The sequence below is a fragment of the Protomyctophum parallelum genome, assembly GCF_964188405.1.
Source record: "Protomyctophum parallelum genome assembly, chromosome: 21".
Lineage (NCBI taxonomy): Eukaryota > Metazoa > Chordata > Actinopteri > Myctophiformes > Myctophidae > Protomyctophum > Protomyctophum parallelum.
Genome location: NC_139713.1, coordinates 20721958 through 20737463, shown reverse-complemented (window position 1 = coordinate 20737463; position 15506 = coordinate 20721958).

Sequence of the window (15506 nt, the reverse complement as noted above, 5' to 3'; positions counted from 1 at the left end):
TGGACGAATTGGGACCCAGCTATCACCAGTATAAATTACCTTGACCAGAATAGATGACCTTCGAAATGGTGAAACACGACATAGGCTACTATAGTAAGCCCTCCGAGACCATGGACTACAGCCTTTCGCTTTTCACCTTTTTCAAATCCTCAAATCATGCAAAAAGTGGCACACTATTGTATGCCCTCCGAAACCATTGACCATGGCCTTTCGCTTTTCAGTGATTTCCAACTTTTTTCAAATCCTCCGAAATGGTGAAAAACTACATACTATAGTATGCCCTCCGAGGCAATGGACTATAGCCTTTAGATTTTCCGTGATTTTCACCTTTCTTTCAAATCCTCAACAATGATGAAGAATAGCGCACTATAGCGCGCCAGTATCAATGACCTTGACCAGTATAAATGACCTTCATAAGACTAGTAAATGACCTTCACCAGTATAAATGACCGTCACCAGTATAGATGACCTTGACCAGTATAAATGACCTTCATAAGACTAGTAAATGACCTCCACCAGTATAAATGACCGTCACCAGTATAAATGACCGTCACCAGTATAGATGACCTTGACCAGTATAAATGACCTTCATAAGACTAGTAAATGACCTCCACCAGTATACACGACCGTCACCATATAAATGACCTTTACCAGTATAAATGACCGTCACCAGTATAGATGACCTTGACCAGTATAGATGACCTTGACCAGTATAAATGACCTCCACCAGTATAAATGACCTTCATGAGACTAGTAAATGACCTTGACCAGTATAAACGACCGTCACCAGTATAGTTGACCTTGACCAGTATAGATGACCTCCACCAATATAAATGACCTTCATAAGACTAGTAAATGACATTGACCAGTATAAATGACCTTCACCAGTATAGATGACCTTGACCAGTATAAATGACCTTCACCAGTATAGATGACCTTGACCAGTATAAATGACCTTCATAAGACTAGTAAATGACCTCCACCAGTATAAACGACCGTCACCAGTATAGATGACCTTGACCAGTATAGATGACCTTGACCAGTATAAATGACCTTCACCAGTATAGATGACCTTCATAAGACTAGTAAATGACCTCCACCAGTATAAACGACCGTCACCAGTATAGATGACCTTGACCAGTATAGATGACCTCCACCAGTATAAATGACCTTCATAAGACTAGTAAATGACCGTGACCAGTATAAATGACCGTCACCAGTATAGATGTCCTTGACCAGTATAAATGACCTCCACCAGTATAAATGACCTTGACAAGTATAAATGACCTTCACCAGTGGCACACTATTGTATGCCCTCTGAAACCATTGACCATGGCCTTTCGCTTTTCAGTGATTTCCAACTTTTTTCAAATCCTCCGAAATGGTGAAAAACTACATACTATAGTATGCCCTCCGAGGCAATGGACTATAGCCTTTAGATCTTCCGTGATTTTCACCTTTCTTTCAAATCCTCAACAATGATGAAGAATAGCGCACTATAGCGCGCCAGTATCAATGACCTTGACCAGTATAAATGACCTTCATAAGACTAGTAAATGACCTTCACCAGTATAAATGACCGTCACCAGTATAGATGACCTTGACCAGTATAAATGACCTTCATAAGACTAGTAAATTACCTCCACCAGTATACACGACCGTCACCATATAAATGACCTTGACCAGTATAAATGACCGTCACCAGTATAGATGACCTTGACCAGTATAGATGACCTTGACCAGTATAGATGACCTCCAACAGTATAAATGACCTTCATAAGACTAGTAAATGACCTTGACCAGTATAAACGACCGTCACCAGTATAGTTGACCTTGACCAGTATAAATGACCTTCATAAGACTAGTAAATGACATTGACCAGTATAAATGACCTTCACCAGTATAGATGACCTTGACCAGTATAAATGACCTTCATAAGACTAGTAAATGACCTCCACCAGTATAAACGACCGTAACCAGTATAGATGACCTTGACCAGTATAGATGACCTCCACCAGTATAAATGACCTTCATAAGACTAGTAAATGACCTTGACCAGTATAAATGACCGTCACCAGTATAGATGACCTTGACCAGTATAAATGACCTCCACCAGTATAAATGACCGTCACCATATAAATGACCTTGACCAGTATAAATGACCTTCAACAGTATAAAGGACCTTGACCTTGACATTTTCGCTGCGCTGGCTTGCTGAGCTCGCATTCTGAGCTGGCTGGCTTGTCAGACCGGCTGGTTCTGTTGCTGCAAGGCAGGGCGGGCAGACGGGGCCAGGCAGACAGAGAGTCAGGCCGCGAGAGAGGCCTGGCTGAGCTGGCTGACTGGGCGGGCTTGCTGGCTTGCTGGGCTCCCCGGGGGAAGCTTTGGGATGGATCTCTAGGGGCATCGGCTTGTGTTGAGCCTTCCAACGGCGTCTACCTTGATCTCCGTCCTAAGAAAGAAAGACAGAAAAAGAAACGCACATAAATTCAGAACGACTTAAAACCTTATAACCATATTTAACACCATACCAAAAATCAAAAACTTGTCACCAAGTGCACGTTCTTGTTGATTTTGGACGAATTGGGACCCAGCATGTATGGCACAGAAAACCATCCCTTTTTTCTGGAGAAAGGCCAAAGTGGTTGCAATCCCCAAACCCAGCAAAGAGCCATTTCCCTCCTCTGCATCACCTACAAGCTCTATGACAGGCTGCTACTCCAACGCCTCATGCAAGATTGAGTCTGTCCTTGAAAGTGCCCCCCAAGAAATGTCAAGCTACTACTACAATAACAACCACCTGAAACCCAACCCATCAAAACCCCAACTATGCAGCTTCCACCTGAGGAACCGAGACGTGGAAAAAGAACTGAGCGTCACAACCATACCCACCCCATGTAACTTGGAGTTACACTGGACAGGACACTCCTTCAAAAAACACCTAGAGAACAAAAGCCAAGGTCAACACCCACACCTGTGAAATAAGTGTTTACACACCTCATTCAAGTTGCAGGCAGGCAGGCAGGCAGGACGGACGTGACAGGCAGGCAGGCAGGCAGGACAAGACAGGCAAGCTTCCACCTGAGGAACCGAGACACGAAAAAAAGAACAGAGTGTCACAACCATACCGACCCCATGTAACTTGGAGTTACACTGGACAGGACACTCCTTCAAGAAACACCTGGAGAACACAAAAGCCAAGATCAACACCCACACCTGTGAAATAAGTGTTTACACACCTCAATCAAGTTGCAGGCAGGCAGGCAGGACGGACATGACAGGCAGGCAGGCAGGACGAGATAGGCAAGCATGCAAGCAAGCAGGCCGAGGCAGGCAGGCACGCAGGTAGACCGGCCGAGGCAGGCAGCCAGGCAGGAGGGGCAGGCACACAAGCACGCAGTGGCGAGGCAAGCACGCAGGCAGCTGAGGCATGCGGCAAGCAGTCAGGCAAGATCACATGCAAGAACGCAGGCAGGCAAGCACGCAGTTAGTAAAAACCAGTTTCAGACAGGCACGGTGTTTAGCAGAATAACAGGTCGAAGAAGACCCGATACAGGCATCTGGACAAGGCCAGGAAAGCAACAAAGTGCAGGCAGGGGGACTATCCGGCCTAAGGCTGCGCTGCAAGGGTTGGAGCCTGGCTTGCTCCTGCTGGTCTGTGCCTGCTGGCTGTTGGTGTGCACAGTAAGTCTGGAATGCCTAAGGCTGGGCTTGTAAAACAATTCGCTGCGCTGGCTTGCTGAGCTCGCATTCTGAGCTGGCTGGCTTGCCGTACCGGCTGGTTCTGTTGCTGCATGGCAGGGCGGGGCAGACCGGGCCAGGCAGACAGAGAGCCAGGCCACGAGAGAGGCCTGGCTGAGCTGACTGAGCAAGGCCAGTATGACTGCAATGGCTGACTGCAAAGGCTGAAGAGCGCTGGCTTGGCAGCCTGCCCTTCTACACTGGCTGACTGGCGGGGCTGGCTGGCTGCTTTGGCTGACTGCGTCGGCTTGCTGGCTAGCTGGCTTGCTGGGCTCCCCGGGGGAAGCTTTGGGATGGATCTCAAGGGGCATCGGCTTGAGTTGAGCCAACGGCGTCTACCTTGATCTCGGTCCTAAGAAAGAAAGACAGAAAAAGAAACACATAAATTCAGAACGACTTAAACCCTCTATAAAAAAAAAAAAAAAAAAATTCTGGACAGGAATCCTGTATTGCAGCAGGGGTGAACAAAAGGTACATCGTGATCTACCAGTAGATCACAAAGGCTGTGCAGGTAGACCACATGGCATGCCCCTAAATGTACAGTATAATCTATCGCTTGAATTAAGGTGACTTGATTGATTGACATAAAAAAGGCCTGTCAGCTCAAATGTTGCACACAAACGTCAGTAGCATTACAAAGTTATTGTGACAGTAATAATTGCTATAGTGCGTGTTCAGTAACAGTGTTAAATAGCTCTATATTGTGGCAGTAATCATTGCTATAGAGTGTGTTCAGTAACAGTGTTAAATAGCTCTATATTGTGGCAGTAATCATTGCTATAGAGTATGTGTTCAGTAACAGGAATATTCCTGTCTCTCCAGCTCTTTAAAGGACAACTTTAGTTTTTTTCAACCAAGGTTCATGTTTTAGGTTGTTATTTAAGAAACTAAAAGGTGAGTGTTAATTTTCTTTCATTTGCTGCTTTCTTTCGTTTTGGGGATTTTAGCAGTTTTTGACAGGGGGCGGGGGCATTCGAGCATGGGGCTAAATATGTATTTTTTTACAAAATATTATGGCGATTTATTTTTTATTTATTTACTATAGTCCTAATAAACCCCAAGAAATTACATCTGGCCACAAAAGATCACAGGATCTATTGAATGTGACAAACTGACATATTGAGCCTATACACACAGTAAGCCTTCCCCCAGTAGGCTATACCTTCACATTCAGTAGATCATGTGATCTTCTGTGGCCAGATGTAATTTCCTGGGGTTTATTAGGACTATAGTAAATAATAAATAAATAAATCAACATAAAATTTGGTAAAAAAATACATATTTAGCCCCATGCTTGAATGCCCCCGCCCCCCTGTCAAAAATAGCTAAAATCCCTAAAACGAAAGAAAGCAGCAAATGAAAGAAAATTAACACTCACCTTTTAGTTTCTCTAATAATAACCTAAAACATGAACCTTGGTTGAAAAAAAACGAAAGTTGTCCTTTAATAAATAGAAACGTTTTTTTTTTTTTTTTTTTATCAGGTAGGTGACAAATTTTCAGCCAATCAGGAGTAGCTATTTATGAGCTTAATGTTCTCTGTCCTAAGAAAGAAAGACAGAAATTTAGTTTCCCGCCAATTTCACAAAATGTTTGTCCTTTTACCAACCAAACAAACTATACTCTTTTCTCATCTAGTCGATTATTTATTCAGCATTTGAGCCACGGACCACCATTTGAGGCCTTTTAGCCTCAGACCCATTTGAGCCACTGACCACCATTTGTAAGAGTCTATAAATGTCATTAAATGGTGGTCTGTGGCTCAAATACTATAGTGGACCTCGACTACATGTGAAAATTATTTTATTTGTTTGGTTAGTAAAAAGGAAAAAGACCAACAAAAAGCATCTGCATTACTTCAATTTCCCTAAAACTACACAATTAGAGAATGTAGAAGAATTGCTACTTTTCATCGTTTACAATACACATATATTTCTGTAGTGGAGTGGTTATTGTCGGCACTCTGTAAACCTAGTGGCCGGCTTCGGTTCCCACTATTTCAAAGAATGTTTGTTGCTTCCCGCAATTTCAAAAAAAGTTTGTCGTTTTACCAACCAAACATCTGCTTCCTATTGAGTGCTTACGAACTGATCAGGGACCCTACGTGTTAAGCAATGTACAAAAAGCTTAACCGAGGGTTCCGAAAGGGGCTAGGCATGCCCCTAAATGTATATAATCTATCACTTGAATTAAGGTGACTTGATTGATTGACATAAAAAGGCCTGTCAGCTCAAATGTTGCACACAAACGTCAGTAGCATTACAAAGTTATTGTGACAGTAATCATTGCTATTAGTCCTGTGACGAACAGTCAAAAAGCGTCTGATCTCTAAGGCCTCCCATACATGAAATGGATTCTTGTATAAAAATATTTTACTGCAAAAGTGGTGAAATTGATATTTAAAGTTATACACCCCAAAGTAAAAATACAGCCTGTCCATCTGGGGATTAAGGCATATAAACTCATGTAGAGTCACAATGGAAGCTCTTTACAACTTGGCATACATAAGAATAATGTAGGTATGTGTTCAAATGTCTATATCTCATATTTACATTCACATATTGACAATAGGCGGAAATGTAAATCTATGTAGAGTGTCTTCTTTACTTTATAGTGACTCTGACATGGATGGTCATAGCAACACATATGGGCGGTGTGGTTCTGCTGAATCCAGCAATACCAATTGTGTAACTGTAACTTGAATACTCATGGAGTTATGGCACTAAACGACAACGTATATGGTTTCCCAAATGGGAGGAAATAAAGCAGTCCTAAATTAAATCTACAGTATCAAACAGATTTGTTTTATTTTGATTTCACTTATGCAAAGGTGGGGAAATTATAACAAATTCACTTGAGTAGAAGTCCCTAAAATATATGAAATGTCACAAAATTGTGAAAGTATATGCAGCTTCAACAATAGTAGGCTACAGAGAGAAATGCAGCCCTACAATAGAACTACCTAACTATTATTTAGCACACCTGGATGAGGGAAACCAAGCTCAATGTTATCCTCATTCCAGCAAGTCATTCATTCATGTAGAGTTGATATAATCATTTAACATGTTTGCTTAAGGTAAAGTTGTATTTAGCTCCACTGCATCTGCATTGTATTGCCTATGGCTTTCTTCATAAACCTATAAACCTTCATAAAGCTAGGTCAGTAGCTATCTGACCTAGCTTTTTTTTTTTTTTACATTAGATTTAGTGTAACAGAGCATGTCCAGTAGCCATTGACAATAGTAGAACCCTGACACTGTAAACCTGAGGGCGAGAAAAGGACGAGGTCACGTGCACGCATCGGCCTGGGTGACAGCAGACTGCTGGGCGAGCGCAGGTGCTTTGGCATGGGGAGTCAGATCAACATATGGAATTAATTCTGTACTGGCCATATATGGAGCGTGTCTTGAGTATACAGGGATTAATGAGGTCAGATCAACATACAATATGGAATGTCAGAACAGGTCAGCTCCATATATGGAGATCTAAGGGTTTGAGGTTTGAGGTCAGATGTAGAGTTGCTGGCCAATATTGATGACATCAGGGATCTCCATATATGGGCATTCCCATATATGGGCTTAATATTGATGAGGGATCTCCATCCCTGATGATGTCACAAGGTGACTATAACTAACTGACGGGACATTCATGTTTTCATAGTAAATGTGACGTGCGGTCGATATTACAACATGGTTAAAAAAACATCCAAATACAAATAGAAAAAGGAAAGTGACACAGTCTATAATGTCAAAACCTTCGCAGTAGAAGACCTTCAACACTAAATATTGCTCAACAGAAAAATGATGATGATGTTCATAAAACCCTGGCTCCATATACCAACACTATGCTCTCGTAACCTGATCCTATGAAGATAAATATCATACAATATATAACCTCTGACTGGGAGTTATGACATAATGAAGACTCTGAGCTCTGAGGAAGATGTGATGATGGTCTAAATACAGATTCTGGAAACTGAAGGAAAATCATTACATTACAATTTGAATTGTAGATTGAGCTGAAAGGTCTTTTTTTGATTGATTGAAATATTTATTAACAGTTTGTAGAATTTACAGTCTGATGGTATGGTATGCTCTGAAAGTGTGCCCATGGAATATGCACTGATAGAACTAAGCTGCACTTCCAAGAAAATACTTCAGATATTGATGAAGAAAATCATGGACCATGTGTCTTCAGTATGTCATCATAACGCTTAGTTTAGTGTCATCACTTTCATTTAATTAAATTAAAATAAAGCAGCTGCCAGACAAAACAACAGCAGACCAAATGGTCTGCTGTTCTGATTCTTTGTTTTGTCTGGCAGCTGCTTTATTTCCTTTAGAGGTTTTTATGATGTTTATACAATACAAGAGCAGCCAGTGATACAACTTCATCAACCTTTCTGTTACTATTATCAACCTTATTCAGTCTTCTTGACGAGACTTTGGGGTTTTTGACATTATGGATCTTGTTTATTTACTTTGTCTAAATGTTTACCACAGATGATACATATATTTGGATCCAATGTTAGCACATCACACTCCATTCTGGTAAAAAAAAATAAAAAAATACAGGTTCAGAATTCATCAATCAACTATGTTTTGCCAATGGTTGTTAAAAGCGGGGCTTGAACCCGCCAGGTATCAAAGAATGCCCTATCTAGAGTTATTGCGGCTAGAGGACCCGGGGTTGCTTCCCTCCAAAAATATTTTTAACCAAACCTGCGGTAGGCCTATTCTATAACATATGGGAGAAGTTCTTGGACTTCATTAAGCTAGGTGATATTGAAGAGGCTTTGGATGTATAGTGGTTAATTGGAGTAGTCAGCTGTGGGGTGGGGGTAGGGAACTGTGCATTTGTTTGTTTAACTGTATGTAATGTGTTTTATTTTCGTTTTATTTTTAGTTTTGTCATTATTATTTTTGTTCTGTATTTATTGTCAAATCATTTTGTGATAAGATTTTGTTTGTATTTGTGCTGCCATGGGGATGTGGGGGGGGGGAAATATATGTAAATTGTTTTGAAAATACTTCTTTGTAGGCCTACTTAGAAAATCAATAAACATATGTTTAAAAATATATATATATATATATATATATAAATTTTTTTTATAACCAAAAGGTTGTTATTAGCAGCATTTTTTTTTTAGTTACTTTGGGACAAATAGCTGAATTCTTTACTTTAATTCGTCTACCAAAATAAGAGGAGTATATATATAATATATAAATAACATAAAGAGTAGCAGCGAATCAGCGATAACATGTAGGCTAAACAACAACTTTAAGTATTGAATAACATATTAATGAATTACCTGGACACAGAGAGACGATGTGAACGCGTGGCACTCAACAAACAATCTGAGAGGCACCCAGCTGCAGCCTCGCAGACGAGACGTGCTCCGTGAGGGGACCGTGCTCCGTGAGGGCGGTGATCCGTGAGGGGAGGGACCGGAAAGTGCCGGGTGTACCAGCTGTGCTTAATCATTCTTAGGGTGCGTTCGGAAATGCGCACCGGGAGCGCACTCGCCTATTAGTTTGCATTGCACAGTGCGCTCAGTGCGCTATTTCCGAACGCGCCCAATAATTACGTGCTCGGTTTGGAAAAGTTTGATGTAGTTTGTTTGTAGGTAATAGTTTCATTGAAAGCTTATTAGTTGGTAAGTGTGCATATTTGAAGAAATGCAAATCTAACAATAACATTGTGCCCCTTAGCGCAGTTGAATGCATAAATACTAGATTCTGTTTTTGAAGAAATGCCAAGAAACGACAGTTTCAAATTATGAATTTAAGCTAACATTAGCCCCTTAGCAGACGTTCTAGTGGATTCTGTGTCAGTACAGCTAGTTTCAATGGACAAACTGTCTCCTGTAGGTAATGTATTGAATGTATTGGCATGGCATAAATCCTATTTAGTATTTTCCCTGGGCTATTCACAGGACAGATTCGTGACGTCTCTTGAGAGAATCTACAAAGAGCATGGAAGTAAGTTTGTCTCCAAAACAATATGATAATTCTAGTTGATATCTACACGGGCTTTGGTGTGCATTCCACACCGTTTAAGTTATATAAAACTAACCCCTTTTTTTCCTATTCTAATGTAAATGTATACAAAGTAATTGGTACAAATCCCCTAACTATCTTTACCTAATTAATGTGATAACTAATGGCTATTTTGTAGGCCTGATAAATGGACTTAATTATTTATTCTACAAACTCATGTTGTACAACCAACATGTTTTGTTTACTTAATTACCTGCCAACTCATAATAATAATATGACAAATATTGCCTATTTTAACATACTCCTGAATATTGATTTAGCACTTTTTTCCTTGTCCCATGCCACCATCCTCTCTGCCCTCTGTCCAGCGTCCCGTGGACCTGCCCTCTGTCCAGTGTCCCGTGGACCTGCCCTCTGTCCAGCGTTGTCTGGAAGTATGTTTGTCTCAATTTACAATTTAGGCATTTAGCAGATGCTCTTCATCCAGAGCGATTTACAGTAGGCAAGACCAAAAACATGTAATGCATAGTTATCATGAATTTAGCACTTTTTCTTTCCTTTTCAGAAACGTATATCTGTTCTGAAATCTGGCGAACAGCCAGTGCCAGTGATGGAGAAGTGTGGCTGCCCATTCTGCCCCAAAAAAGAGGTCTTTAAACGGTGCAAGCAAAGTGCTTGCAAGGTGCATCTGTCATTGCACATCAAAAGAGCTGTGTGTGTGGTGTGGTGTGGTGTGTGGTGTGTGTTATGGGAACAATAAAACAGAAGTTGTATGACAGCTTACATTGTTTAGACCTGGCCGATTCTAAAAATGCCTTCTAAATCCTGACCCAAGTTGTCCACTTCAGAAAGACCATTACATTTGTTGTTTTTCAGATTTGATAATCTGCAAGTGTGGCTTGAAGTGTCGCCCATCTACACACTTCCACTGTGCATACTGCACTTCAAGTTGTCTCCGTCGAGATGACTTCATTAAACATATCAGAAAATGTGAAGACCCAGAGCCGTCCTCTCTGCAGCGTCTCGTGGACCCACCCTCTGTCCAGTGTCCTAAGCCATGCTCTCTGAAGCGTCACCAACAGCTGTCCTCTTTGGAGTCTTCCTCTCTGGAGCCTCCACTGAAGCGTTCCTTGCAGCTGTCCTCTCTGGAGCCCTCCTCTGTCCACTATCTTCTGCCGCTGCCTGTCCAGTGTCCACCCTCCTCTGTGCAGTATCCTCTGCCTGTCCAGTCTCCTCTGGAGCCCTCCTGTGTACAGTCTCCTCTGCTGCCGCCCTCTGTCCAGTCTCCTCTGGAGCCCTCCTCTGTCCAGTCTCCTCTGCTGCCCTCCTCTGTCCAGTCTCCTCTCGAGCCCTCTGTCCAGCAGCTGTCATCTTTGAAGTGTCGACATCAGCTGTCCTCCCCTCCCTCACATGTGTCATCCTCTGATCATCCATCTTTGCCAGCCTCATGTGCAAAGGTCCCACAAATAAGAAGGTCGAAGGTCAAGTTGGTTCGCTGTGGTCAGTGTAGTATGGTATTGAATAAAAAAAAATCTCCGTAAACATTTGGAACGAAAACATTCAGTACATAGTGTCAAGGACATCATAGCAACATCCTACCTAAGATGCGAGTGCATAGATGCCAAAAATGGCATGTTTGCTGTTCTCAAGACACTGCATGGCTGCACTATTCCCTTTCATGTGCAACAGAGGTACTGGGGAGGAGACCACAAGCTTCGTTGTGAGTCCCTCAGCTGTCGGCAGAATCAAGAAGTGGCCTTAAGAAGTGATCTCACAAGCTTCAGATGTGTTCACCTCCGCTCACTTGACTACTGTACAGTGACTGTTACAGCCCCAGAGTTGCTTCAAGACACCTTGCAGTTGATGGTGACACAGAGATGGTTTGGCGAAGACAAGTTGAGGGAGTGCATGAAAAGAAAAGAGGCTGCCAGTGCACAGCAAGCTCCATTGTCTGTTTGTACCACCCTGATGTTTCCAAAATATTGTGTGTCTGTCCATGAGCCATCAGTCTCTTATTACAGTCGTCTTGGACGGGTGATGGTCGTCTATAATAAGAAGGAGAACACCTGGTATTGTGGTTGCAACAGCTCTTGCAGGTCATGCGCTCACAAATACATTGCAAAGTGGCACCTCTTTCAGGAACATCGAGACCTCTTCAGGCGGGTGAAATCAACAGAGCATTCATTGCAAATGGAGGAAGAAGTTGGACAACATGGATCTTTGGACGGCAGGAGTGATGAATCGGTATACCCTCCCGAAGGTGAGATGCTGAAAATGATGGTCGAATACTTATTCAACCGAAAGAAGCTTCCATCTGTACTGCAAGAGGACTTGCGTAAGAGGAAGACAAAGGAGGATTACCCGACGCACTTGATTCCTCCAGAGTCCCAGTGCTCCATCTGTCCTGGAAGGGTTCCCCTGAGTGACTGCATTAAGATCACCTCTCATGCTAAAATTGTCACCACTGACGGCATTATTGAAGCTAAGTTTAAATCTAATTTGAACAGCAGACTGACATAAATCTGATTTAAGAAGTAATATATTAAATTATTTTTATTTTAAGAAGTAATATACAGTATTGTCTTTTAGACATAAGTACATACTGCAAGAGGTGTCCCATGTGTGGCATGTACTATCGGTACCAAGAGTTTGCAGATGGACTACATAACTTCAATGATGGCATACTTCTTAGTCTTCACTTCTGTCTCCATTTGAGGTCTAATCTGCAGGTTTGCATTTTTCTTTAATTATGCTGCAATTATCTAGACTGTAATTTTATTTCTTAATTGACTTGGTCAACAAAATGGTTAAATATTGTTCCTATCCTTATCCTAGGTATACAGGACACTTTAAAAAAGCATGCATATGAGGAGGTGAGCAGAGTGAATGCCTTACAATGCTTTGATGTTGCCTTCCCTTTCAGACCAACCAGTCTATTGGGAGTGCTATTCTGGCTCTAGAATATCTCACAGAGAAGAAGTTCCCCTTGGCTGATTCACTCCATCACGGGTACCTGCATTTTGAGGCGCTATCTGAGCATGACTACAGTTACAACTGTGTGTGTTGTGGGGACCATCCACCAGTTGTCGTCATGGATCTCCACAAAAAAGCTGTGTTCAACATCTGGTAATTGGCTTTCTCATAATCATAGATTGGGGAGGGTGTTTATGGTATAAGGTCACTTCTACACAACTTCCCTTCCCTTTTTTTAATATAATTTATGCAGAAAAGTATTTTCTGTGATTGTAAGGTTCTGTGTGGTGGTGGTCATAATATTGATACAAGTCTGTTATTTGTAGCCAGTGACCTCAAAATGCCACCTGAGGGCTACAAGGGAGAAGTGAATGTGGAAGAGTTCTGGGATTCTGTTGGCAAGCAAGAGATTGCCAGGGGGTTTCTTACTAGTAAGTACAAAATATTTGCTTACTTGCACTCAACATTGCAGATGTAAGAAACTTTATTGAAAAGATTCCTGTTGATAAAAGTTTACAGTACACTCTAGTGTATTTCTTTCTTCCATTAAGGTAATAAGGAGAATCCTTTCTCTGTGCCACCATCATATGAGTACTGGGCTCCTTGGATTGGTCCCAAGACCAGGAAGTCTGCAGTGGTGTTGAACACTGAATTCCACAAAGTTCCTACAGCCAGAGTTTCTGTTAACGAGGCGGAGCTGAGTGTAACTGAGAGTCGTCTTATTGATGAGCTCATGAATAAACGGGTATGGGATATTGTGCGTGCCTGTTTAGATTTACATAATGGCAATTGCAAAGGAAATTCTCATTACATTTAAAGTCTCTGCATTTATAATTACCCAGGCTGGGGTCATTCGAGACTTATGAAAAGAGTGTGGCCTGGATACCGTTGGCTCCAGAAATGACCTTATTCAGAAGACTGAGATGTCATCGAGGGCTGGCTATGACAAGATCTTTTCAAAGATATGGGGTGCATCAGGCATTTCTTACATAATGCATGATTTATTTTAACATTTTGGTAACTCTTTATAATAACTATTATAAAGACTTATTAAACTAACAAGTACATAATTCATAAACCGTTAGTTATTAATGACTTGTTAACAGTTAATAACTTATAACGATGACTCATGGATAGTTAACTACTTATGGATAGTTATAAAAATGTTAGCTCCGTTTATTCATAATTTATCTCTGTCCAGGTGGCTGGGCAGCTATACTTTGCCCATGTGGCATTGTGTACAGCTTGAAGGTTCTACTCAGGGGAGAGAGCCCAAGGGACTACGCAGATCTCCTTCTGTCATGGCAGCACATGCCTAATGTTAGTGTGTATGACTTTGCAAGAGGTTTGGCTAGGCACACCAACTTGAGGTCACCCATCACCTTCAGTCCACATGAGGGGCGGCTGTTGGATCCAACTCCTGAAAACATCAGAGATGCCAGAGAGGGTAGAATTGATGTGAAACTTCCTTGGCTGTCGGAAATGCAGAATCCTTCTGATGTTGACTGATCCATACACAGGCTCCAAAGACCATTATGCTCGGAGTGATAAATTCCATGAAGGCAATTCTACAGATCCAAAGGATGTTCTGTGACGTGTGGGTTTGGTGCCACAGCTGTCTGGGCTTCTGAACACTCCAGTTGTAGAACAGTTTTTCGCACACATGAGAAAATCTAATTATTTCCTCAACAACACAGCACCAGTAACCTACATGTTCATGTTGAGAAATATGTTGCATCACAGAAACGTCAGGCTGAACAAGGAGACTACAACACACATTGAGAACACCTTTGGAAAAGCTGTCCAATTCAATGTATACAGCACAGTCATGGGTACTTAAATTTCTCTTTTTAATTAGAAAAAAAGAGAAATTTCATGTTAAATGTCCTATCTTTTTGTAAATGTGCAATTTCCCTCTGGCAGCCTCCTCTGCTGGACAAGACCCTCGGACACCGTCATATGATAGACAAGACCCTCTGGCAGCTGCCAACAATGGAGTAGACCCCCTGCCAGTTTCATCTGATGTACTAGATGTACAGCCAGTGTCCTCGGGACAAGACCCTGTGTCGTCTGATCTTGTCCAGGGGATTCTGCCAGAGGATCTTGTTCAAAGATCGTGGGACATGGATCTGTCTCCACAGGATTCACTGATGGATCAGCCATACCATGCAGAACCAGGTGACAGATGCAGTGTATTAGGCATGGTATCTCGGCTAATATGACACTCTTTTTTTCCCCTGTAGCTGATGCAGTTCTTTTTGTCTTTCTGCTTTCATTTTGTTCTGTCAGTATGTGACGATGGCTGCCAGGCTCTAACATCACCCGAAAACATCCGGGGAAGAAGAGACTGGGACTTCGCTTTCCATGGGGGACAGCAGATACTGGTACAAAGACAACAAAAAACATCTGTCAGACTGTGTTGTGACATTGCTACAATAATGTGTACAATTTATTTCCTTGACTGTTAAAGCTCGACTATGTGCTGAATGGGCAACGCTCTCCTGAAGAGCATGTTATTGATGGCGGCGCAATTACTTTAAAGCGCAAAGATTTCCTGACTTTGGGGTTGGAGAGGGAGGTGGAAGCCACGGTGAGTACTATATCTCTGCTGTCGGGAGGAAACCACCTAACTCAAAATGTTCAATTTTTAGGAAATTAAAACCTTATACTTTGAAAACAAAGCAATACAGCCTCATCAAAGTTGGTGTTGTGACTTTCTATATTCACAACACATGGGAGAGGGGTAGAGGTGGTGGAGTCCACCTTACTACTTTCCATTGGTTCAATTGGACAT